The following is a 24699-nucleotide window of genomic DNA, read 5'->3' as shown; positions in this document are numbered from 1 at the left end:
AGAACACAGCCTTGGTTTCAGCAGCCTCCGGGGCTGCAAAAGTTCAGCAATAGCTCTGTCAAAGCAGAACTCGGCTGAGAATGCTCTCGCAGCTTGGGCAAGTTAGGCGCAGCTGTTGACCAGCTCTGCCCGTGGCCACAGGCTGCTTCTTCCACCTTCACTGTGGCAGAGCTTTTGCGGAGCAGAGAGGGCATTCTTCAAGGGCGTGTTCTCCAGGGTGCTGTGAAACAGAGCCTAGCACGCTGTCTCGCTGATCCTGGCTTTCGGCAAGCAGGCGTGCCAGACCGCCGACATTCTGCACTCTGGCAGCCTAGTTGCCAGCTTTCGGCAGCTGCTGTCCTAGCAAGGAAGCTCAGGGAGTCAAAGCCAGTGCCGGGCGGCACCTTTCTGCTTTGCCCGCCTAAGCGGCGCCACGCTCCCTCGGATACTGTGTCCTTTCCCTCTGCACTGCGTCTGCCGAGGTGCTCTCTGCCTCTCGGAGCAGAAGGGCAAAGGACAATGTTTTCCACAGCAGGGTAGAAATGGCATTGCAGGCAGGAAAGCTAGATGCCTTGGAACTGTCCCCTTAGCCCTTGCCACTCACTTCAGGCTCGCACGCTGAGCAGAACAGCCTGCTGTTCTGAAGCTTCGCTGGCTGCCGTTCGTGCCCAGACGCGATTTCCTTCCCAAGGAGGCGAAGCGCCGTCTACTTCTCGCAGCGAGCACGCTGCTCCTGGCTTTCGCTTCTGCCGCAACGAGCTCGCTACGAGCACTTTTCTTCTCAACCCTCTAGACCATTGCGTTCTGCTTTTCTTGTCTCGTGAATGGAGACGGAAAGCTTCTCGGCTACAATCTCGCCTAGAACAACTGCGGCTACACATTAAGCTCGCCCGCAACGCCCTGCTGAAACTTGCCTTCTGGCACCCCATTCGCGGGGCAGCCGTCTTTCTTCGGCCACCTGCCAAGTGGCCCCATATCGCCGCGCTCGTTGCACTCCGCTTGTCAGATTGGCTTCCCGTGGCGCTGATTTCAGCCTGGCCAAATACTAGCGCTGCGGAGAGCTGTCTCGCAGACAATCCTGTTCCAGCATAGAAATTTGTCCTGCAATGTTCCCCCCTCTTTTCCCCCATGGTGTTGCTCTGATGAATGCCTGGAGCATGGAACGACTTAAGCCAGCAAGTATTCCTCGCCGGCCACCTCTCGCTGTGCAAGAGGTATGCCGTGGACCCTTGGAACGCTGCCAAGCAAAAAGCAGAGCAGTGACCATAAAAGCGAGGAGAGAGCATGCACGAAGCACACTAGTTCTGTCTAGTGCTTTCCGTGCAGAGAGGCGGCAAAGCTGAATGCCGTGCCAGAGCTTCACTTCTCGCTGGAGCACAGGAAGGCAAGAATGAAGAGGCAGAACACAGCCTTGGTTTCAGCAGCCTCCGGGGCTGCAAAAGTTCAGCAATAGCTCTGTCAAAGCAGAACTCGGCTGAGAATGCTCTCGCAGCTTGGGCAAGTTAGGCGCAGCTGTTGACCAGCTCTGCCCGTGGCCACAGGCTGCTTCTTCCACCTTCACTGTGGCAGAGCTTTTGCGGAGCAGAGAGGGCATTCTTCAAGGGCGTGTTCTCCAGGGTGCTGTGAAACAGAGCCTAGCACGCTGTCTCGCTGATCCTGGCTTTCGGCAAGCAGGCGTGCCAGACCGCCGACATTCTGCACTCTGGCAGCCTAGTTGCCAGCTTTCGGCAGCTGCTGTCCTAGCAAGGAAGCTCAGGGAGTCAAAGCCAGTGCCGGGCGGCACCTTTCTGCTTTGCCCGCCTAAGCGGCGCCACGCTCCCTCGGATACTGTGTCCTTTCCCTCTGCACTGCGTCTGCCGAGGTGCTCTCTGCCTCTCGGAGCAGAAGGGCAAAGGACAATGTTTTCCACAGCAGGGTAGAAATGGCATTGCAGGCAGGAAAGCTAGATGCCTTGGAACTGTCCCCTTAGCCCTTGCCACTCACTTCAGGCTCGCACGCTGAGCAGAACAGCCTGCTGTTCTGAAGCTTCGCTGGCTGCCGTTCGTGCCCAGACGCCATTTCCTTCCCAAGGAGGCGAAGCGCCGTCTACTTCTCGCAGCGAGCACGCTGCTCCTGGCTTTCGCTTCTGCCGCAACGAGCTCGCTACGAGCACTTTTCTTCTCAACCCTCTAGACCATTGCGTTCTGCTTTTCTTGTCTCGTGAATGGAGACGGAAAGCTTCTCGGCTACAATCTCGCCTAGAACAACTGCGGCTACACATTAAGCTCGCCCGCAACGCCCTGCTGAAACTTGCCTTCTGGCACCCCATTCGCGGGGCAGCCGTCTTTCTTCGGCCACCTGCCAAGTGGCCCCATATCGCCGCGCTCGTTGCACTCCGCTTGTCAGATTGGCTTCCCGTGGCGCTGATTTCAGCCTGGCCAAATACTAGCGCTGCGGAGAGCTGTCTCGCAGACAATCCTGTTCCAGCATAGAAATTTGTCCTGCAATGTTCCCCCCTCTTTTCCCCCATGGTGTTGCTCTGATGAATGCCTGGAGCATGGAACGACTTAAGCCAGCAAGTATTCCTCGCCGGCCACCTCTCGCTGTGCAAGAGGTATGCCGTGGACCCTTGGAACGCTGCCAAGCAAAAAGCAGAGCAGTGACCATAAAAGCGAGGAGAGAGCATGCACGAAGCACGCTAGTTCTGTCTAGTGCTTTCCGTGCAGAGAGGCGGCAAAGCTGAATGCCGTGCCAGAGCTTCACTTCTCGCTGGAGCACAGGAAGGCAAGAATGAAGAGGCAGAACACAGCCTTGGTTTCAGCAGCCTCCGGGGCTGCAAAAGTTCAGCAATAGCTCTGTCAAAGCAGAACTCGGCTGAGAATGCTCTCGCAGCTTGGGCAAGTTAGGCGCAGCTGTTGACCAGCTCTGCCCGTGGCCACAGGCTGCTTCTTCCACCTTCACTGTGGCAGAGCTTTTGCGGAGCAGAGAGGGCATTCTTCAAGGGCGTGTTCTCCAGGGTGCTGTGAAACAGAGCCTAGCACGCTGTCTCGCTGATCCTGGCTTTCGGCAAGCAGGCGTGCCAGACCGCCGACATTCTGCACTCTGGCAGCCTAGTTGCCAGCTTTCGGCAGCTGCTGTCCTAGCAAGGAAGCTCAGGGAGTCAAAGCCAGTGCCGGGCGGCACCTTTCTGCTTTGCCCGCCTAAGCGGCGCCACGCTCCCTCGGATACTGTGTCCTTTCCCTCTGCACTGCGTCTGCCGAGGTGCTCTCTGCCTCTCGGAGCAGAAGGGCAAAGGACAATGTTTTCCACAGCAGGGTAGAAATGGCATTGCAGGCAGGAAAGCTAGATGCCTTGGAACTGTCCCCTTAGCCCTTGCCACTCACTTCAGGCTCGCACGCTGAGCAGAACAGCCTGCTGTTCTGAAGCTTCGCTGGCTGCCGTTCGTGCCCAGACGCGATTTCCTTCCCAAGGAGGCGAAGCGCCGTCTACTTCTCGCAGCGAGCACGCTGCTCCTGGCTTTCGCTTCTGCCGCAACGAGCTCGCTACGAGCACTTTTCTTCTCAACCCTCTAGACCATTGCGTTCTGCTTTTCTTGTCTCGTGAATGGAGACGGAAAGCTTCTCGGCTACAATCTCGCCTAGAACAACTGCGGCTACACATTAAGCTCGCCCGCAACGCCCTGCTGAAACTTGCCTTCTGGCACCCCATTCGCGGGGCAGCCGTCTTTCTTCGGCCACCTGCCAAGTGGCCCCATATCGCCGCGCTCGTTGCACTCCGCTTGTCAGATTGGCTTCCCGTGGCGCTGATTTCAGCCTGGCCAAATACTAGCGCTGCGGAGAGCTGTCTCGCAGACAATCCTGTTCCAGCATAGAAATTTGTCCTGCAATGTTCCCCCCTCTTTTCCCCCATGGTGTTGCTCTGATGAATGCCTTGAGCATGGAACGACTTAAGCCAGCAAGTATTCCTCGCCGGCCACCTCTCGCTGTGCAAGAGGTATGCCGTGGACCCTTGGAACGCTGCCAAGCAAAAAGCAGAGCAGTGACCATAAAAGCGAGGAGAGAGCATGCACGAAGCACACTAGTTCTGTCTAGTGCTTTCCGTGCAGAGAGGCGGCAAAGCTGAATGCCGTGCCAGAGCTTCACTTCTCGCTGGAGCACAGGAAGGCAAGAATGAAGAGGCAGAACACAGCCTTGGTTTCAGCAGCCTCCGGGGCTGCAAAAGTTCAGCAATAGCTCTGTCAAAGCAGAACTCGGCTGAGAATGCTCTCGCAGCTTGGGCAAGTTAGGCGCAGCTGTTGACCAGCTCTGCCCGTGGCCACAGGCTGCTTCTTCCACCTTCACTGTGGCAGAGCTTTTGCGGAGCAGAGAGGGCATTCTTCAAGGGCGTGTTCTCCAGGGTGCTGTGAAACAGAGCCTAGCACGCTGTCTCGCTGATCCTGGCTTTCGGCAAGCAGGCGTGCCAGACCGCCGACATTCTGCACTCTGGCAGCCTAGTTGCCAGCTTTCGGCGGCTGCTGTCCTAGCAAGGAAGCTCAGGGAGTCAAAGCCAGTGCCGGGCGGCACCTTTCTGCTTTGCCCGCCTAAGCGGCGCCACGCTCCCTCGGATACTGTGTCCTTTCCCTCTGCACTGCGTCTGCCGAGGTGCTCTCTGCCTCTCGGAGCAGAAGGGCAAAGGACAATGTTTTCCACAGCAGGGTAGAAATGGCATTGCTAGCAGGAAAGCTAGATGCCTTGGAACTGTCCCCTTAGCCCTTGCCACTCACACTCAGGCTCGCACGCTGAGCAGAACAGCCTGCTGTTCTGAAGCTTCGCTGGCTGCCGTTCGTGCCCAGACGCGATTTCCTTCCCAAGGAGGCGAAGCGCCGTCTACTTCTCGCAGCGAGCACGCTGCTCCTGGCTTTCGCTTCTGCCGCAACGAGCTCGCTACGAGCACTTTTCTTCTCAACCCTCTAGACCATTGCGTTCTGCTTTTCTTGTCTCGTGAATGGAGACGGAAAGCTTCTCGGCTACAATCTCGCCTAGAACAACTGCGGCTACACATTAAGCTCGCCCGCAACGCCCTGCTGAAACTTGCCTTCTGGCACCCCATTCGCGGGGCAGCCGTCTTTCTTCGGCCACCTGCCAAGTGGCCCCATATCGCCGCGCTCGTTGCACTCCGCTTGTCAGATTGGCTTCCCGTGGCGCTGATTTCAGCCTGGCCAAATACTAGCGCTGCGGAGAGCTGTCTCGCAGACAATCCTGTTCCAGCATAGAAATTTGTCCTGCAATGTTCCCCCCTCTTTTCCCCCATGGTGTTGCTCTGATGAATGCCTTGAGCATGGAACGACTTAAGCCAGCAAGTATTCCTCGCCGGCCACCTCTCGCTGTGCAAGAGGTATGCCGTGGACCCTTGGAACGCTGCCAAGCAAAAAGCAGAGCAGTGACCATAAAAGCGAGGAGAGAGCATGCACGAAGCACACTAGTTCTGTCTAGTGCTTTCCGTGCAGAGAGGCGGCAAAGCTGAATGCCGTGCCAGAGCTTCACTTCTCGCTGGAGCACAGGAAGGCAAGAATGAAGAGGCAGAACACAGCCTTGGTTTCAGCAGCCTCCGGGGCTGCAAAAGTTCAGCAATAGCTCTGTCAAAGCAGAACTCGGCTGAGAATGCTCTCGCAGCTTGGGCAAGTTAGGCGCAGCTGTTGACCAGCTCTGCCCGTGGCCACAGGCTGCTTCTTCCACCTTCACTGTGGCAGAGCTTTTGCGGAGCAGAGAGGGCATTCTTCAAGGGCGTGTTCTCCAGGGTGCTGTGAAACAGAGCCTAGCACGCTGTCTCGCTGATCCTGGCTTTCGGCAAGCAGGCGTGCCAGACCGCCGACATTCTGCACTCTGGCAGCCTAGTTGCCAGCTTTCGGCAGCTGCTGTCCTAGCAAGGAAGCTCAGGGAGTCAAAGCCAGTGCCGGGCGGCACCTTTCTGCTTTGCCCGCCTAAGCGGCGCCACGCTCCCTCGGATACTGTGTCCTTTCCCTCTGCACTGCGTCTGCCGAGGTGCTCTCTGCCTCTCGGAGCAGAAGGGCAAAGGACAATGTTTTCCACAGCAGGGTAGAAATGGCATTGCAGGCAGGAAAGCTAGATGCCTTGGAACTGTCCCCTTAGCCCTTGCCACTCACACTCAGGCTCGCACGCTGAGCAGAACAGCCTGCTGTTCTGAAGCTTCGCTGGCTGCCGTTCGTGCCCAGACGCGATTTCCTTCCCAAGGAGGCGAAGCGCCGTCTACTTCTCGCAGCGAGCACGCTGCTCCTGGCTTTCGCTTCTGCCGCAACGAGCTCGCTACGAGCACTTTTCTTCTCAACCCTCTAGACCATTGCGTTCTGCTTTTCTTGTCTCGTGAATGGAGACGGAAAGCTTCTCGGCTACAATCTCGCCTAGAACAACTGCGGCTACACATTAAGCTCGCCCGCAACGCCCTGCTGAAACTTGCCTTCTGGCACCCCATTCGCGGGGCAGCCGTCTTTCTTCGGCCACCTGCCAAGTGGCCCCATATCGCCGCGCTCGTTGCACTCCGCTTGTCAGATTGGCTTCCCGTGGCGCTGATTTCAGCCTGGCCAAATACTAGCGCTGCGGAGAGCTGTCTCGCAGACAATCCTGTTCCAGCATAGAAATTTGTCCTGCAATGTTCCCCCCTCTTTTCCCCCATGGTGTTGCTCTGATGAATGCCTTGAGCATGGAACGACTTAAGCCAGCAAGTATTCCTCGCCGGCCACCTCTCGCTGTGCAAGAGGTATGCCGTGGACCCTTGGAACGCTGCCAAGCAAAAAGCAGAGCAGTGACCATAAAAGCGAGGAGAGAGCATGCACGAAGCACACTAGTTCTGTCTAGTGCTTTCCGTGCAGAGAGGCGGCAAAGCTGAATGCCGTGCCAGAGCTTCACTTCTCGCTGGAGCACAGGAAGGCAAGAATGAAGAGGCAGAACACAGCCTTGGTTTCAGCAGCCTCCGGGGCTGCAAAAGTTCAGCAATAGCTCTGTCAAAGCAGAACTCGGCTGAGAATGCTCTCGCAGCTTGGGCAAGTTAGGCGCAGCTGTTGACCAGCTCTGCCCGTGGCCACAGGCTGCTTCTTCCACCTTCACTGTGGCAGAGCTTTTGCGGAGCAGAGAGGGCATTCTTCAAGGGCGTGTTCTCCAGGGTGCTGTGAAACAGAGCCTAGCACGCTGTCTCGCTGATCCTGGCTTTCGGCAAGCAGGCGTGCCAGACCGCCGACATTCTGCACTCTGGCAGCCTAGTTGCCAGCTTTCGGCAGCTGCTGTCCTAGCAAGGAAGCTCAGGGAGTCAAAGCCAGTGCCGGGCGGCACCTTTCTGCTTTGCCCGCCTAAGCGGCGCCACGCTCCCTCGGATACTGTGTCCTTTCCCTCTGCACTGCGTCTGCCGAGGTGCTCTCTGCCTCTCGGAGCAGAAGGGCAAAGGACAATGTTTTCCACAGCAGGGTAGAAATGGCATTGCAGGCAGGAAAGCTAGATGCCTTGGAACTGTCCCCTTAGCCCTTGCCACTCACTTCAGGCTCGCACGCTGAGCAGAACAGCCTGCTGTTCTGAAGCTTCGCTGGCTGCCGTTCGTGCCCAGACGCGATTTCCTTCCCAAGGAGGCGAAGCGCCGTCTACTTCTCGCAGCGAGCACGCTGCTCCTGGCTTTCGCTTCTGCCGCAACGAGCTCGCTACGAGCACTTTTCTTCTCAACCCTCTAGACCATTGCGTTCTGCTTTTCTTGTCTCGTGAATGGAGACGGAAAGCTTCTCGGCTACAATCTCGCCTAGAACAACTGCGGCTACACATTAAGCTCGCCCGCAACGCCCTGCTGAAACTTGCCTTCTGGCACCCCATTCGCGGGGCAGCCGTCTTTCTTCGGCCACCTGCCAAGTGGCCCCATATCGCCGCGCTCGTTGCACTCCGCTTGTCAGATTGGCTTCCCGTGGCGCTGATTTCAGCCTGGCCAAATACTAGCGCTGCGGAGAGCTGTCTCGCAGACAATCCTGTTCCAGCATAGAAATTTGTCCTGCAATGTTCCCCCCTCTTTTCCCCCATGGTGTTGCTCTGATGAATGCCTGGAGCATGGAACGACTTAAGCCAGCAAGTATTCCTCGCCGGCCACCTCTCGCTGTGCAAGAGGTATGCCGTGGACCCTTGGAACGCTGCCAAGCAAAAAGCAGAGCAGTGACCATAAAAGCGAGGAGAGAGCATGCACGAAGCACACTAGTTCTGTCTAGTGCTTTCCGTGCAGAGAGGCGGCAAAGCTGAATGCCGTGCCAGAGCTTCACTTCTCGCTGGAGCACAGGAAGGCAAGAATGAAGAGGCAGAACACAGCCTTGGTTTCAGCAGCCTCCGGGGCTGCAAAAGTTCAGCAATAGCTCTGTCAAAGCAGAACTCGGCTGAGAATGCTCTCGCAGCTTGGGCAAGTTAGGCGCAGCTGTTGACCAGCTCTGCCCGTGGCCACAGGCTGCTTCTTCCACCTTCACTGTGGCAGAGCTTTTGCGGAGCAGAGAGGGCATTCTTCAAGGGCGTGTTCTCCAGGGTGCTGTGAAACAGAGCCTAGCACGCTGTCTCGCTGATCCTGGCTTTCGGCAAGCAGGCGTGCCAGACCGCCGACATTCTGCACTCTGGCAGCCTAGTTGCCAGCTTTCGGCAGCTGCTGTCCTAGCAAGGAAGCTCAGGGAGTCAAAGCCAGTGCCGGGCGGCACCTTTCTGCTTTGCCCGCCTAAGCGGCGCCACGCTCCCTCGGATACTGTGTCCTTTCCCTCTGCACTGCGTCTGCCGAGGTGCTCTCTGCCTCTCGGAGCAGAAGGGCAAAGGACAATGTTTTCCACAGCAGGGTAGAAATGGCATTGCAGGCAGGAAAGCTAGATGCCTTGGAACTGTCCCCTTAGCCCTTGCCACTCACTTCAGGCTCGCACGCTGAGCAGAACAGCCTGCTGTTCTGAAGCTTCGCTGGCTGCCGTTCGTGCCCAGACGCGATTTCCTTCCCAAGGAGGCGAAGCGCCGTCTACTTCTCGCAGCGAGCACGCTGCTCCTGGCTTTCGCTTCTGCCGCAACGAGCTCGCTACGAGCACTTTTCTTCTCAACCCTCTAGACCATTGCGTTCTGCTTTTCTTGTCTCGTGAATGGAGACGGAAAGCTTCTCGGCTACAATCTCGCCTAGAACAACTGCGGCTACACATTAAGCTCGCCCGCAACGCCCTGCTGAAACTTGCCTTCTGGCACCCCATTCGCGGGGCAGCCGTCTTTCTTCGGCCACCTGCCAAGTGGCCCCATATCGCCGCGCTCGTTGCACTCCGCTTGTCAGATTGGCTTCCCGTGGCGCTGATTTCAGCCTGGCCAAATACTAGCGCTGCGGAGAGCTGTCTCGCAGACAATCCTGTTCCAGCATAGAAATTTGTCCTGCAATGTTCCCCCCTCTTTTCCCCCATGGTGTTGCTCTGATGAATGCCTGGAGCATGGAACGACTTAAGCCAGCAAGTATTCCTCGCCGGCCACCTCTCGCTGTGCAAGAGGTATGCCGTGGACCCTTGGAACGCTGCCAAGCAAAAAGCAGAGCAGTGACCATAAAAGCGAGGAGAGAGCATGCACGAAGCACACTAGTTCTGTCTAGTGCTTTCCGTGCAGAGAGGCGGCAAAGCTGAATGCCGTGCCAGAGCTTCACTTCTCGCTGGAGCACAGGAAGGCAAGAATGAAGAGGCAGAACACAGCCTTGGTTTCAGCAGCCTCCGGGGCTGCAAAAGTTCAGCAATAGCTCTGTCAAAGCAGAACTCGGCTGAGAATGCTCTCGCAGCTTGGGCAAGTTAGGCGCAGCTGTTGACCAGCTCTGCCCGTGGCCACAGGCTGCTTCTTCCACCTTCACTGTGGCAGAGCTTTTGCGGAGCAGAGAGGGCATTCTTCAAGGGCGTGTTCTCCAGGGTGCTGTGAAACAGAGCCTAGCACGCTGTCTCGCTGATCCTGGCTTTCGGCAAGCAGGCGTGCCAGACCGCCGACATTCTGCACTCTGGCAGCCTAGTTGCCAGCTTTCGGCGGCTGCTGTCCTAGCAAGGAAGCTCAGGGAGTCAAAGCCAGTGCCGGGCGGCACCTTTCTGCTTTGCCCGCCTAAGCGGCGCCACGCTCCCTCGGATACTGTGTCCTTTCCCTCTGCACTGCGTCTGCCGAGGTGCTCTCTGCCTCTCGGAGCAGAAGGGCAAAGGACAATGTTTTCCACAGCAGGGTAGAAATGGCATTGCAGGCAGGAAAGCTAGATGCCTTGGAACTGTCCCCTTAGCCCTTGCCACTCACACTCAGGCTCGCACGCTGAGCAGAACAGCCTGCTGTTCTGAAGCTTCGCTGGCTGCCGTTCGTGCCCAGACGCGATTTCCTTCCCAAGGAGGCGAAGCGCCGTCTACTTCTCGCAGCGAGCACGCTGCTCCTGGCTTTCGCTTCTGCCGCAACGAGCTCGCTACGAGCACTTTTCTTCTCAACCCTCTAGACCATTGCGTTCTGCTTTTCTTGTCTCGTGAATGGAGACGGAAAGCTTCTCGGCTACAATCTCGCCTAGAACAACTGCGGCTACACATTAAGCTCGCCCGCAACGCCCTGCTGAAACTTGCCTTCTGGCACCCCATTCGCGGGGCAGCCGTCTTTCTTCGGCCACCTGCCAAGTGGCCCCATATCGCCGCGCTCGTTGCACTCCGCTTGTCAGATTGGCTTCCCGTGGCGCTGATTTCAGCCTGGCCAAATACTAGCGCTGCGGAGAGCTGTCTCGCAGACAATCCTGTTCCAGCATAGAAATTTGTCCTGCAATGTTCCCCCCTCTTTTCCCCCATGGTGTTGCTCTGATGAATGCCTTGAGCATGGAACGACTTAAGCCAGCAAGTATTCCTCGCCGGCCACCTCTCGCTGTGCAAGAGGTATGCCGTGGACCCTTGGAACGCTGCCAAGCAAAAAGCAGAGCAGTGACCATAAAAGCGAGGAGAGAGCATGCACGAAGCACACTAGTTCTGTCTAGTGCTTTCCGTGCAGAGAGGCGGCAAAGCTGAATGCCGTGCCAGAGCTTCACTTCTCGCTGGAGCACAGGAAGGCAAGAATGAAGAGGCAGAACACAGCCTTGGTTTCAGCAGCCTCCGGGGCTGCAAAAGTTCAGCAATAGCTCTGTCAAAGCAGAACTCGGCTGAGAATGCTCTCGCAGCTTGGGCAAGTTAGGCGCAGCTGTTGACCAGCTCTGCCCGTGGCCACAGGCTGCTTCTTCCACCTTCACTGTGGCAGAGCTTTTGCGGAGCAGAGAGGGCATTCTTCAAGGGCGTGTTCTCCAGGGTGCTGTGAAACAGAGCCTAGCACGCTGTCTCGCTGATCCTGGCTTTCGGCAAGCAGGCGTGCCAGACCGCCGACATTCTGCACTCTGGCAGCCTAGTTGCCAGCTTTCGGCAGCTGCTGTCCTAGCAAGGAAGCTCAGGGAGTCAAAGCCAGTGCCGGGCGGCACCTTTCTGCTTTGCCCGCCTAAGCGGCGCCACGCTCCCTCGGATACTGTGTCCTTTCCCTCTGCACTGCGTCTGCCGAGGTGCTCTCTGCCTCTCGGAGCAGAAGGGCAAAGGACAATGTTTTCCACAGCAGGGTAGAAATGGCATTGCAGGCAGGAAAGCTAGATGCCTTGGAACTGTCCCCTTAGCCCTTGCCACTCACTTCAGGCTCGCACGCTGAGCAGAACAGCCTGCTGTTCTGAAGCTTCGCTGGCTGCCGTTCGTGCCCAGACGCGATTTCCTTCCCAAGGAGGCGAAGCGCCGTCTACTTCTCGCAGCGAGCACGCTGCTCCTGGCTTTCGCTTCTGCCGCAACGAGCTCGCTACGAGCACTTTTCTTCTCAACCCTCTAGACCATTGCGTTCTGCTTTTCTTGTCTCGTGAATGGAGACGGAAAGCTTCTCGGCTACAATCTCGCCTAGAACAACTGCGGCTACACATTAAGCTCGCCCGCAACGCCCTGCTGAAACTTGCCTTCTGGCACCCCATTCGCGGGGCAGCCGTCTTTCTTCGGCCACCTGCCAAGTGGCCCCATATCGCCGCGCTCGTTGCACTCCGCTTGTCAGATTGGCTTCCCGTGGCGCTGATTTCAGCCTGGCCAAATACTAGCGCTGCGGAGAGCTGTCTCGCAGACAATCCTGTTCCAGCATAGAAATTTGTCCTGCAATGTTCCCCCCTCTTTTCCCCCATGGTGTTGCTCTGATGAATGCCTGGAGCATGGAACGACTTAAGCCAGCAAGTATTCCTCGCCGGCCACCTCTCGCTGTGCAAGAGGTATGCCGTGGACCCTTGGAACGCTGCCAAGCAAAAAGCAGAGCAGTGACCATAAAAGCGAGGAGAGAGCATGCACGAAGCACACTAGTTCTGTCTAGTGCTTTCCGTGCAGAGAGGCGGCAAAGCTGAATGCCGTGCCAGAGCTTCACTTCTCGCTGGAGCACAGGAAGGCAAGAATGAAGAGGCAGAACACAGCCTTGGTTTCAGCAGCCTCCGGGGCTGCAAAAGTTCAGCAATAGCTCTGTCAAAGCAGAACTCGGCTGAGAATGCTCTCGCAGCTTGGGCAAGTTAGGCGCAGCTGTTGACCAGCTCTGCCCGTGGCCACAGGCTGCTTCTTCCACCTTCACTGTGGCAGAGCTTTTGCGGAGCAGAGAGGGCATTCTTCAAGGGCGTGTTCTCCAGGGTGCTGTGAAACAGAGCCTAGCACGCTGTCTCGCTGATCCTGGCTTTCGGCAAGCAGGCGTGCCAGACCGCCGACATTCTGCACTCTGGCAGCCTAGTTGCCAGCTTTCGGCGGCTGCTGTCCTAGCAAGGAAGCTCAGGGAGTCAAAGCCAGTGCCGGGCGGCACCTTTCTGCTTTGCCCGCCTAAGCGGCGCCACGCTCCCTCGGATACTGTGTCCTTTCCCTCTGCACTGCGTCTGCCGAGGTGCTCTCTGCCTCTCGGAGCAGAAGGGCAAAGGACAATGTTTTCCACAGCAGGGTAGAAATGGCATTGCAGGCAGGAAAGCTAGATGCCTTGGAACTGTCCCCTTAGCCCTTGCCACTCACTTCAGGCTCGCACGCTGAGCAGAACAGCCTGCTGTTCTGAAGCTTCGCTGGCTGCCGTTCGTGCCCAGACGCGATTTCCTTCCCAAGGAGGCGAAGCGCCGTCTACTTCTCGCAGCGAGCACGCTGCTCCTGGCTTTCGCTTCTGCCGCAACGAGCTCGCTACGAGCACTTTTCTTCTCAACCCTCTAGACCATTGCGTTCTGCTTTTCTTGTCTCGTGAATGGAGACGGAAAGCTTCTCGGCTACAATCTCGCCTAGAACAACTGCGGCTACACATTAAGCTCGCCCGCAACGCCCTGCTGAAACTTGCCTTCTGGCACCCCATTCGCGGGGCAGCCGTCTTTCTTCGGCCACCTGCCAAGTGGCCCCATATCGCCGCGCTCGTTGCACTCCGCTTGTCAGATTGGCTTCCCGTGGCGCTGATTTCAGCCTGGCCAAATACTAGCGCTGCGGAGAGCTGTCTCGCAGACAATCCTGTTCCAGCATAGAAATTTGTCCTGCAATGTTCCCCCCTCTTTTCCCCCATGGTGTTGCTCTGATGAATGCCTGGAGCATGGAACGACTTAAGCCAGCAAGTATTCCTCGCCGGCCACCTCTCGCTGTGCAAGAGGTATGCCGTGGACCCTTGGAACGCTGCCAAGCAAAAAGCAGAGCAGTGACCATAAAAGCGAGGAGAGAGCATGCACGAAGCACACTAGTTCTGTCTAGTGCTTTCCGTGCAGAGAGGCGGCAAAGCTGAATGCCGTGCCAGAGCTTCACTTCTCGCTGGAGCACAGGAAGGCAAGAATGAAGAGGCAGAACACAGCCTTGGTTTCAGCAGCCTCCGGGGCTGCAAAAGTTCAGCAATAGCTCTGTCAAAGCAGAACTCGGCTGAGAATGCTCTCGCAGCTTGGGCAAGTTAGGCGCAGCTGTTGACCAGCTCTGCCCGTGGCCACAGGCTGCTTCTTCCACCTTCACTGTGGCAGAGCTTTTGCGGAGCAGAGAGGGCATTCTTCAAGGGCGTGTTCTCCAGGGTGCTGTGAAACAGAGCCTAGCACGCTGTCTCGCTGATCCTGGCTTTCGGCAAGCAGGCGTGCCAGACCGCCGACATTCTGCACTCTGGCAGCCTAGTTGCCAGCTTTCGGCGGCTGCTGTCCTAGCAAGGAAGCTCAGGGAGTCAAAGCCAGTGCCGGGCGGCACCTTTCTGCTTTGCCCGCCTAAGCGGCGCCACGCTCCCTCGGATACTGTGTCCTTTCCCTCTGCACTGCGTCTGCCGAGGTGCTCTCTGCCTCTCGGAGCAGAAGGGCAAAGGACAATGTTTTCCACAGCAGGGTAGAAATGGCATTGCAGGCAGGAAAGCTAGATGCCTTGGAACTGTCCCCTTAGCCCTTGCCACTCACTTCAGGCTCGCACGCTGAGCAGAACAGCCTGCTGTTCTGAAGCTTCGCTGGCTGCCGTTCGTGCCCAGACGCGATTTCCTTCCCAAGGAGGCGAAGCGCCGTCTACTTCTCGCAGCGAGCACGCTGCTCCTGGCTTTCGCTTCTGCCGCAACGAGCTCGCTACGAGCACTTTTCTTCTCAACCCTCTAGACCATTGCGTTCTGCTTTTCTTGTCTCGTGAATGGAGACGGAAAGCTTCTCGGCTACAATCTCGCCTAGAACAACTGCGGCTACACATTAAGCTCGCCCGCAACGCCCTGCTGAAACTTGCCTTCTGGCACCCCATTCGCGGGGCAGCCGTCTTTCTTCGGCCACCTGCCAAGTGGCCCCATATCGCCGCGCTCGTTGCACTCCGCTTGTCAGATTGGCTTCCCGTGGCGCTGATTTCAGCCTGGCCAAATACTAGCGCTGCGGAGAGCTGTCTCGCAGACAATCCTGTTCCAGCATAGAAATTTGTCCTGCAATGTTCCCCCCTCTTTTCCCCCATGGTGTTGCTCTGATGAATGCCTGGAGCATGGAACGACTTAAGCCAGCAAGTATTCCTCGCCGGCCACCTCTCGCTGTGCAAGAGGTATGCCGTGGACCCTTGGAACGCTGCCAAGCAAAAAGCAGAGCAGTGACCATAAAAGCGAGGAGAGAGCATGCACGAAGCACACTAGTTCTGTCTAGTGCTTTCCGTGCAGAGAGGCGGCAAAGCTGAATGCCGTGCCAGAGCTTCACTTCTCGCTGGAGCACAGGAAGGCAAGAATGAAGAGGCAGAACACAGCCTTGGTTTCAGCAGCCTCCGGGGCTGCAAAAGTTCAGCAATAGCTCTGTCAAAGCAGAACTCGGCTGAGAATGCTCTCGCAGCTTGGGCAAGTTAGGCGCAGCTGTTGACCAGCTCTGCCCGTGGCCACAGGCTGCTTCTTCCACCTTCACTGTGGCAGAGCTTTTGCGGAGCAGAGAGGGCATTCTTCAAGGGCGTGTTCTCCAGGGTGCTGTGAAACAGAGCCTAGCACGCTGTCTCGCTGATCCTGGCTTTCGGCAAGCAGGCGTGCCAGACCGCCGACATTCTGCACTCTGGCAGCCTAGTTGCCAGCTTTCGGCAGCTGCTGTCCTAGCAAGGAAGCTCAGGGAGTCAAAGCCAGTGCCGGGCGGCACCTTTCTGCTTTGCCCGCCTAAGCGGCGCCACGCTCCCTCGGATACTGTGTCCTTTCCCTCTGCACTGCGTCTGCCGAGGTGCTCTCTGCCTCTCGGAGCAGAAGGGCAAAGGACAATGTTTTCCACAGCAGGGTAGAAATGGCATTGCAGGCAGGAAAGCTAGATGCCTTGGAACTGTCCCCTTAGCCCTTGCCACTCACTTCAGGCTCGCACGCTGAGCAGAACAGCCTGCTGTTCTGAAGCTTCGCTGGCTGCCGTTCGTGCCCAGACGCCATTTCCTTCCCAAGGAGGCGAAGCGCCGTCTACTTCTCGCAGCGAGCACGCTGCTCCTGGCTTTCGCTTCTGCCGCAACGAGCTCGCTACGAGCACTTTTCTTCTCAACCCTCTAGACCATTGCGTTCTGCTTTTCTTGTCTCGTGAATGGAGACGGAAAGCTTCTCGGCTACAATCTCGCCTAGAACAACTGCGGCTACACATTAAGCTCGCCCGCAACGCCCTGCTGAAACTTGCCTTCTGGCACCCCATTCGCGGGGCAGCCGTCTTTCTTCGGCCACCTGCCAAGTGGCCCCATATCGCCGCGCTCGTTGCACTCCGCTTGTCAGATTGGCTTCCCGTGGCGCTGATTTCAGCCTGGCCAAATACTAGCGCTGCGGAGAGCTGTCTCGCAGACAATCCTGTTCCAGCATAGAAATTTGTCCTGCAATGTTCCCCCCTCTTTTCCCCCATGGTGTTGCTCTGATGAATGCCTTGAGCATGGAACGACTTAAGCCAGCAAGTATTCCTCGCCGGCCACCTCTCGCTGTGCAAGAGGTATGCCGTGGACCCTTGGAACGCTGCCAAGCAAAAAGCAGAGCAGTGACCATAAAAGCGAGGAGAGAGCATGCACGAAGCACGCTAGTTCTGTCTAGTGCTTTCCGTGCAGAGAGGCGGCAAAGCTGAATGCCGTGCCAGAGCTTCACTTCTCGCTGGAGCACAGGAAGGCAAGAATGAAGAGGCAGAACACAGCCTTGGTTTCAGCAGCCTCCGGGGCTGCAAAAGTTCAGCAATAGCTCTGTCAAAGCAGAACTCGGCTGAGAATGCTCTCGCAGCTTGGGCAAGTTAGGCGCAGCTGTTGACCAGCTCTGCCCGTGGCCACAGGCTGCTTCTTCCACCTTCACTGTGGCAGAGCTTTTGCGGAGCAGAGAGGGCATTCTTCAAGGGCGTGTTCTCCAGGGTGCTGTGAAACAGAGCCTAGCACGCTGTCTCGCTGATCCTGGCTTTCGGCAAGCAGGCGTGCCAGACCGCCGACATTCTGCACTCTGGCAGCCTAGTTGCCAGCTTTCGGCAGCTGCTGTCCTAGCAAGGAAGCTCAGGGAGTCAAAGCCAGTGCCGGGCGGCACCTTTCTGCTTTGCCCGCCTAAGCGGCGCCACGCTCCCTCGGATACTGTGTCCTTTCCCTCTGCACTGCGTCTGCCGAGGTGCTCTCTGCCTCTCGGAGCAGAAGGGCAAAGGACAATGTTTTCCACAGCAGGGTAGAAATGGCATTGCAGGCAGGAAAGCTAGATGCCTTGGAACTGTCCCCTTAGCCCTTGCCACTCACTTCAGGCTCGCACGCTGAGCAGAACAGCCTGCTGTTCTGAAGCTTCGCTGGCTGCCGTTCGTGCCCAGACGCCATTTCCTTCCCAAGGAGGCGAAGCGCCGTCTACTTCTCGCAGCGAGCACGCTGCTCCTGGCTTTCGCTTCTGCCGCAACGAGCTCGCTACGAGCACTTTTCTTCTCAACCCTCTAGACCATTGCGTTCTGCTTTTCTTGTCTCGTGAATGGAGACGGAAAGCTTCTCGGCTACAATCTCGCCTAGAACAACTGCGGCTACACATTAAGCTCGCCCGCAACGCCCTGCTGAAACTTGCCTTCTGGCACCCCATTCGCGGGGCAGCCGTCTTTCTTCGGCCACCTGCCAAGTGGCCCCATATCGCCGCGCTCGTTGCACTCCGCTTGTCAGATTGGCTTCCCGTGGCGCTGATTTCAGCCTGGCCAAATACTAGCGCTGCGGAGAGCTGTCTCGCAGACAATCCTGTTCCAGCATAGAAATTTGTCCTGCAATGTTCCCCCCTCTTTTCCCCCATGGTGTTGCTCTGATGAATGCCTTGAGCATGGAACGACTTAAGCCAGCAAGTATTCCTCGCCGGCCACCTCTCGCTGTGCAAGAGGTATGCCGTGGACCCTTGGAACGCTGCCAAGCAAAAAGCAGAGCAGTGACCATAAAAGCGAGGAGAGAGCATGCACGAAGCACACTAGTTCTGTCTAGTGCTTTCCGTGCAGAGAGGCGGCAAAGCTGAATGCCGTGCCAGAGCTTCACTTCTCGCTGGAGCACAGGAAGGCAAGAATGAAGAGGCAGAACACAGCCTTGGTTTCAGCAGCCTCCGGGGCTGCAAAAGTTCAGCAATAGCTCTGTCAAAGCAGAACTCGGCTGAGAATGCTCTCGCAGCTTGGGCAAGTTAGGCGCAGCTGTTGACCAGCTCTGCCCGTGGCCACAGGCTGCTTCTTCCACCTTCACTGTGGCAGAGCTTTTGCGGAGCAGAGAGGGCATTCTTCAAGGGCGTGTTCTCCAGGGTGCTGTGAAACAGAGCCTAGCACGCTGTCTCGCTGATCCTGGCTTTCGGCAAGCAGGCGTGCCAGACCGCCGACATTCTGCACTCTGGCAGCCTAGTTGCCAGCTTTCGGCGGCTGCTGTCCTAGCAAGGAAGCTCAGGGAGTCAAAGCCAGTGCCGGGCGGCACCTTTCTGCTTTGCCCGCCTAAGCGGCGCCACGCTCCCTCGGATACTGTGTCCTTTCCCTCTGCACTGCGTCTGCCGAGGTGCTCTCTGCCTCTCGGAGCAGAAGGGCAAAGGACAATGTTTTCCACAGCAGGGTAGAAATGGCATTGCAGGCAGGAAAGCTAGATGCCTTGGAACTGTCCCCTTAGCCCTTGCCACTCACACTCAGGCTCGCACGCTGAGCAGAACAGCCTGCTGTTCTGAAGCTTCGCTGGCTGCCGTTCGTGCCCAGACGCGATTTCCTTCCCAAGGAGGCGAAGCGCCGTCTACTTCTCGCAGCGAGCACGCTGCTCCTGGCTTTCGCTTCTGCCGCAACGAGCTCGCTACGAGCACTTTTCTTCTCAACCCTCTAGACCATTGCGTTCTGCTTTTCTTGTCTCGTGAATGGAGACGGAAAGCTTCTCGGCTACAATCTCGCCTAGAACAACTGCGGCTACACATTAAGCTCGCCCGCAACGCCCTGCTGAAACTTGCCTTCTGGCACCCCATTCGCGGGGCAGCCGTCTTTCTTCGGCCACCTGCCAAGTGGCCCCATATCGCCGCGCTCGTTGCACTCCGCTTGTCAGATTGGCTTCCCGTGGCGCTGATTTCAGCCTGGCCAAATACTAGCGCTGCGGAGAGCTGTCTCGCAGACAATCCTGTTCCAGCATAGAAATTTGTCCTGCAATGTTCCCCCCTCTTTTCCCCCATGGTGTTGCTCTGATGAATGCCTTGAGCATGGAACGACTTAAGCCAGCAAGTATTCCTCGCCGGCCACCTCTCGCTGTGCAAGAGGTATGCCGTGGACCCTTGGAACGCTGCCAAGCAAAAAGCAGAGCAGTGACCATAAAAGCGAGGAGAGAGCATGCACGAAGCACACTAGTTCTGTCTAGTGCTTTCCGTGCAGAGAGGCGGCAAAGCTGAATGCCGTGCCAGAGCTTCACTTCTCGCTGGAGCACAGGAAGGCAAGAATGAAGAGGCAGAACACAGCCTTGGTTTCAGCAGCCTCCGGGGCTGCAAAAGTTCAGCAATAGCTCTGTCAAAGCAGAACTCGGCTGAGAATGCTCTCGCAGCTTGGGCAAGTTAGGCGCAGCTGTTGACCAGCTCTGCCCGTGGCCACAGGCTGCTTCTTCCACCTTCACTGTGGCAGAGCTTTTGCGGAGCAGAGAGGGCATTCTTCAAGGGCGTGTTCTCCAGGGTGCTGTGAAACAGAGCCTAGCACGCTGTCTCGCTGATCCTGGCTTTCGGCAAGCAGGCGTGCCAGACCGCCGACATTCTGCACTCTGGCAGCCTAGTTGCCAGCTTTCGGCAGCTGCTGTCCTAGCAAGGAAGCTCAGGGAGTCAAAGCCAGTGCCGGGCGGCACCTTTCTGCTTTGCCCGCCTAAGCGGCGCCACGCTCCCTCGGATACTGTGTCCTTTCCCTCTGCACTGCGTCTGCCGAGGTGCTCTCTGCCTCTCGGAGCAGAAGGGCAAAGGACAATGTTTTCCACAGCAGGGTAGAAATGGCATTGCAGGCAGGAAAGCTAGATGCCTTGGAACTGTCCCCTTAGCCCTTGCCACTCACTTCAGGCTCGCACGCTGAGCAGAACAGCCTGCTGTTCTGAAGCTTCGCTGGCTGCCGTTCGTGCCCAGACGCGATTTCCTTCCCAAGGAGGCGAAGCGCCGTCTACTTCTCGCAGCGAGCACGCTGCTCCTGGCTTTCGCTTCTGCCGCAACGAGCTCGCTACGAGCACTTTTCTTCTCAACCCTCTAGACCATTGCGTTCTGCTTTTCTTGTCTCGTGAATGGAGACGGAAAGCTTCTCGGCTACAATCTCGCCTAGAACAACTGCGGCTACACATTAAGCTCGCCCGCAACGCCCTGCTGAAACTTGCCTTCTGGCACCCCATTCGCGGGGCAGCCGTCTTTCTTCGGCCACCTGCCAAGTGGCCCCATATCGCCGCGCTCGTTGCACTCCGCTTGTCAGATTGGCTTCCCGTGGCGCTGATTTCAGCCTGGCCAAATACTAGCGCTGCGGAGAGCTGTCTCGCAGACAATCCTGTTCCAGCATAGAAATTTGTCCTGCAATGTTCCCCCCTCTTTTCCCCCATGGTGTTGCTCTGATGAATGCCTGGAGCATGGAACGACTTAAGCCAGCAAGTATTCCTCGCCGGCCACCTCTCGCTGTGCAAGAGGTATGCCGTGGACCCTTGGAACGCTGCCAAGCAAAAAGCAGAGCAGTGACCATAAAAGCGAGGAGAGAGCATGCACGAAGCACACTAGTTCTGTCTAGTGCTTTCCGTGCAGAGAGGCGGCAAAGCTGAATGCCGTGCCAGAGCTTCACTTCTCGCTGGAGCACAGGAAGGCAAGAATGAAGAGGCAGAACACAGCCTTGGTTTCAGCAGCCTCCGGGGCTGCAAAAGTTCAGCAATAGCTCTGTCAAAGCAGAACTCGGCTGAGAATGCTCTCGCAGCTTGGGCAAGTTAGGCGCAGCTGTTGACCAGCTCTGCCCGTGGCCACAGGCTGCTTCTTCCACCTTCACTGTGGCAGAGCTTTTGCGGAGCAGAGAGGGCATTCTTCAAGGGCGTGTTCTCCAGGGTGCTGTGAAACAGAGCCTAGCACGCTGTCTCGCTGATCCTGGCTTTCGGCAAGCAGGCGTGCCAGACCGCCGACATTCTGCACTCTGGCAGCCTAGTTGCCAGCTTTCGGCGGCTGCTGTCCTAGCAAGGAAGCTCAGGGAGTCAAAGCCAGTGCCGGGCGGCACCTTTCTGCTTTGCCCGCCTAAGCGGCGCCACGCTCCCTCGGATACTGTGTCCTTTCCCTCTGCACTGCGTCTGCCGAGGTGCTCTCTGCCTCTCGGAGCAGAAGGGCAAAGGACAATGTTTTCCACAGCAGGGTAGAAATGGCATTGCAGGCAGGAAAGCTAGATGCCTTGGAACTGTCCCCTTAGCCCTTGCCACTCACTTCAGGCTCGCACGCTGAGCAGAACAGCCTGCTGTTCTGAAGCTTCGCTGGCTGCCGTTCGTGCCCAGACGCGATTTCCTTCCCAAGGAGGCGAAGCGCCGTCTACTTCTCGCAGCGAGCACGCTGCTCCTGGCTTTCGCTTCTGCCGCAACGAGCTCGCTACGAGCACTTTTCTTCTCAACCCTCTAGACCATTGCGTTCTGCTTTTCTTGTCTCGTGAATGGAGACGGAAAGCTTCTCGGCTACAATCTCGCCTAGAACAACTGCGGCTACACATTAAGCTCGCCCGCAACGCCCTGCTGAAACTTGCCTTCTGGCACCCCATTCGCGGGGCAGCCGTCTTTCTTCGGCCACCTGCCAAGTGGCCCCATATCGCCGCGCTCGTTGCACTCCGCTTGTCAGATTGGCTTCCCGTGGCGCTGATTTCAGCCTGGCCAAATACTAGCGCTGCGGAGAGCTGTCTCGCAGACAATCCTGTTCCAGCATAGAAATTTGTCCTGCAATGTTCCCCCCTCTTTTCCCCCATGGTGTTGCTCTGATGAATGCCTGGAGCATGGAACGACTTAAGCCAGCAAGTATTCCTCGCCGGCCACCTCTCGCTGTGCAAGAGGTATGCCGTGGACCCTTGGAACGCTGCCAAGCAAAAAGCAGAGCAGTGACCATAAAAGCGAGGAGAGAGCATGCACGAAGCACACTAGTTCTGTCTAGTGCTTTCCGTGCAGAGAGGCGGCAAAGCTGAATGCCGTGCCAGAGCTTCACTTCTCGCTGGAGCACAGGAAGGCAAGAATGAAGAGGCAGAACACAGCCTTGGTTTCAGCAGCCTCCGGGGCTGCAAAAGTTCAGCAATAGCTCTGTCAAAGCAGAACTCGGCTGAGAATGCTCTCGCAGCTTGGGCAAGTTAGGCGCAGCTGTTGACCAGCTCTGCCCGTGGCCACAGGCTGCTTCTTCCACCTTCACTGTGGCAGAGCTTTTGCGGAGCAGAGAGGGCATTCTTCAAGGGCGTGTTCTCCAGGGTGCTGTGAAACAGAGCCTAGCACGCTGTCTCGCTGATCCTGGCTTTCGGCAAGCAGGCGTGCCAGACCGCCGACATTCTGCACTCTGGCAGCCTAGTTGCCAGCTTTCGGCGGCTGCTGTCCTAGCAAGGAAGCTCAGGGAGTCAAAGCCAGTGCCGGGCGGCACCTTTCTGCTTTGCCCGCCTAAGCGGCGCCACGCTCCCTCGGATACTGTGTCCTTTCCCTCTGCACTGCGTCTGCCGAGGTGCTCTCTGCCTCTCGGAGCAGAAGGGCAAAGGACAATGTTTTCCACAGCAGGGTAGAAATGGCATTGCAGGCAGGAAAGCTAGATGCCTTGGAACTGTCCCCTTAGCCCTTGCCACTCACTTCAGGCTCGCACGCTGAGCAGAACAGCCTGCTGTTCTGAAGCTTCGCTGGCTGCCGTTCGTGCCCAGACGCGATTTCCTTCCCAAGGAGGCGAAGCGCCGTCTACTTCTCGCAGCGAGCACGCTGCTCCTGGCTTTCGCTTCTGCCGCAACGAGCTCGCTACGAGCACTTTTCTTCTCAACCCTCTAGACCATTGCGTTCTGCTTTTCTTGTCTCGTGAATGGAGACGGAAAGCTTCTCGGCTACAATCTCGCCTAGAACAACTGCGGCTACACATTAAGCTCGCCCGCAACGCCCTGCTGAAACTTGCCTTCTGGCACCCCATTCGCGGGGCAGCCGTCTTTCTTCGGCCACCTGCCAAGTGGCCCCATATCGCCGCGCTCGTTGCACTCCGCTTGTCAGATTGGCTTCCCGTGGCGCTGATTTCAGCCTGGCCAAATACTAGCGCTGCGGAGAGCTGTCTCGCAGACAATCCTGTTCCAGCATAGAAATTTGTCCTGCAATGTTCCCCCCTCTTTTCCCCCATGGTGTTGCTCTGATGAATGCCTGGAGCATGGAACGACTTAAGCCAGCAAGTATTCCTCGCCGGCCACCTCTCGCTGTGCAAGAGGTATGCCGTGGACCCTTGGAACGCTGCCAAGCAAAAAGCAGAGCAGTGACCATAAAAGCGAGGAGAGAGCATGCACGAAGCACACTAGTTCTGTCTAGTGCTTTCCGTGCAGAGAGGCGGCAAAGCTGAATGCCGTGCCAGAGCTTCACTTCTCGCTGGAGCACAGGAAGGCAAGAATGAAGAGGCAGAACACAGCCTTGGTTTCAGCAGCCTCCGGGGCTGCAAAAGTTCAGCAATAGCTCTGTCAAAGCAGAACTCGGCTGAGAATGCTCTCGCAGCTTGGGCAAGTTAGGCGCAGCTGTTGACCAGCTCTGCCCGTGGCCACAGGCTGCTTCTTCCACCTTCACTGTGGCAGAGCTTTTGCGGAGCAGAGAGGGCATTCTTCAAGGGCGTGTTCTCCAGGGTGCTGTGAAACAGAGCCTAGCACGCTGTCTCGCTGATCCTGGCTTTCGGCAAGCAGGCGTGCCAGACCGCCGACATTCTGCACTCTGGCAGCCTAGTTGCCAGCTTTCGGCGGCTGCTGTCCTAGCAAGGAAGCTCAGGGAGTCAAAGCCAGTGCCGGGCGGCACCTTTCTGCTTTGCCCGCCTAAGCGGCGCCACACTCCCTCGGATACTGTGTCCTTTCCCTCTGCACTGCGTCTGCCGAGGTGCTCTCTGCCTCTCGGAGCAGAAGGGCAAAGGACAATGTTTTCCACAGCAGGGTAGAAATGGCATTGCTAGCAGGAAAGCTAGATGCCTTGGAACTGTCCCCTTAGCCCTTGCCACTCACTTCAGGCTCGCACGCTGAGCAGAACAGCCTGCTGTTCTGAAGCTTCGCTGGCTGCCGTTCGTGCCCAGACGCGATTTCCTTCCCAAGGAGGCGAAGCGCCGTCTACTTCTCGCAGCGAGCACGCTGCTCCTGGCTTTCGCTTCTGCCGCAACGAGCTCGCTACGAGCACTTTTCTTCTCAACCCTCTAGACCATTGCGTTCTGCTTTTCTTGTCTCGTGAATGGAGACGGAAAGCTTCTCGGCTACAATCTCGCCTAGAACAACTGCGGCTACACATTAAGCTCGCCCGCAACGCCCTGCTGAAACTTGCCTTCTGGCACCCCATTCGCGGGGCAGCCGTCTTTCTTCGGCCACCTGCCAAGTGGCCCCATATCGCCGCGCTCGTTGCACTCCGCTTGTCAGATTGGCTTCCCGTGGCGCTGATTTCAGCCTGGCCAAATACTAGCGCTGCGGAGAGCTGTCTCGCAGACAATCCTGTTCCAGCATAGAAATTTGTCCTGCAATGTTCCCCCCTCTTTTCCCCCATGGTGTTGCTCTGATGAATGCCTGGAGCATGGAACGACTTAAGCCAGCAAGTATTCCTCGCCGGCCACCTCTCGCTGTGCAAGAGGTATGCCGTGGACCCTTGGAACGCTGCCAAGCAAAAAGCAGAGCAGTGACCATAAAAGC

The sequence above is a fragment of the Cinclus cinclus genome, unplaced genomic scaffold (assembly GCF_963662255.1).
Source record: "Cinclus cinclus unplaced genomic scaffold, bCinCin1.1 SCAFFOLD_75, whole genome shotgun sequence".
NCBI classification, from domain to species: Eukaryota; Metazoa; Chordata; class Aves; order Passeriformes; family Cinclidae; genus Cinclus; species Cinclus cinclus.
Note: the sequence above shows the minus strand (reverse complement) of the source record.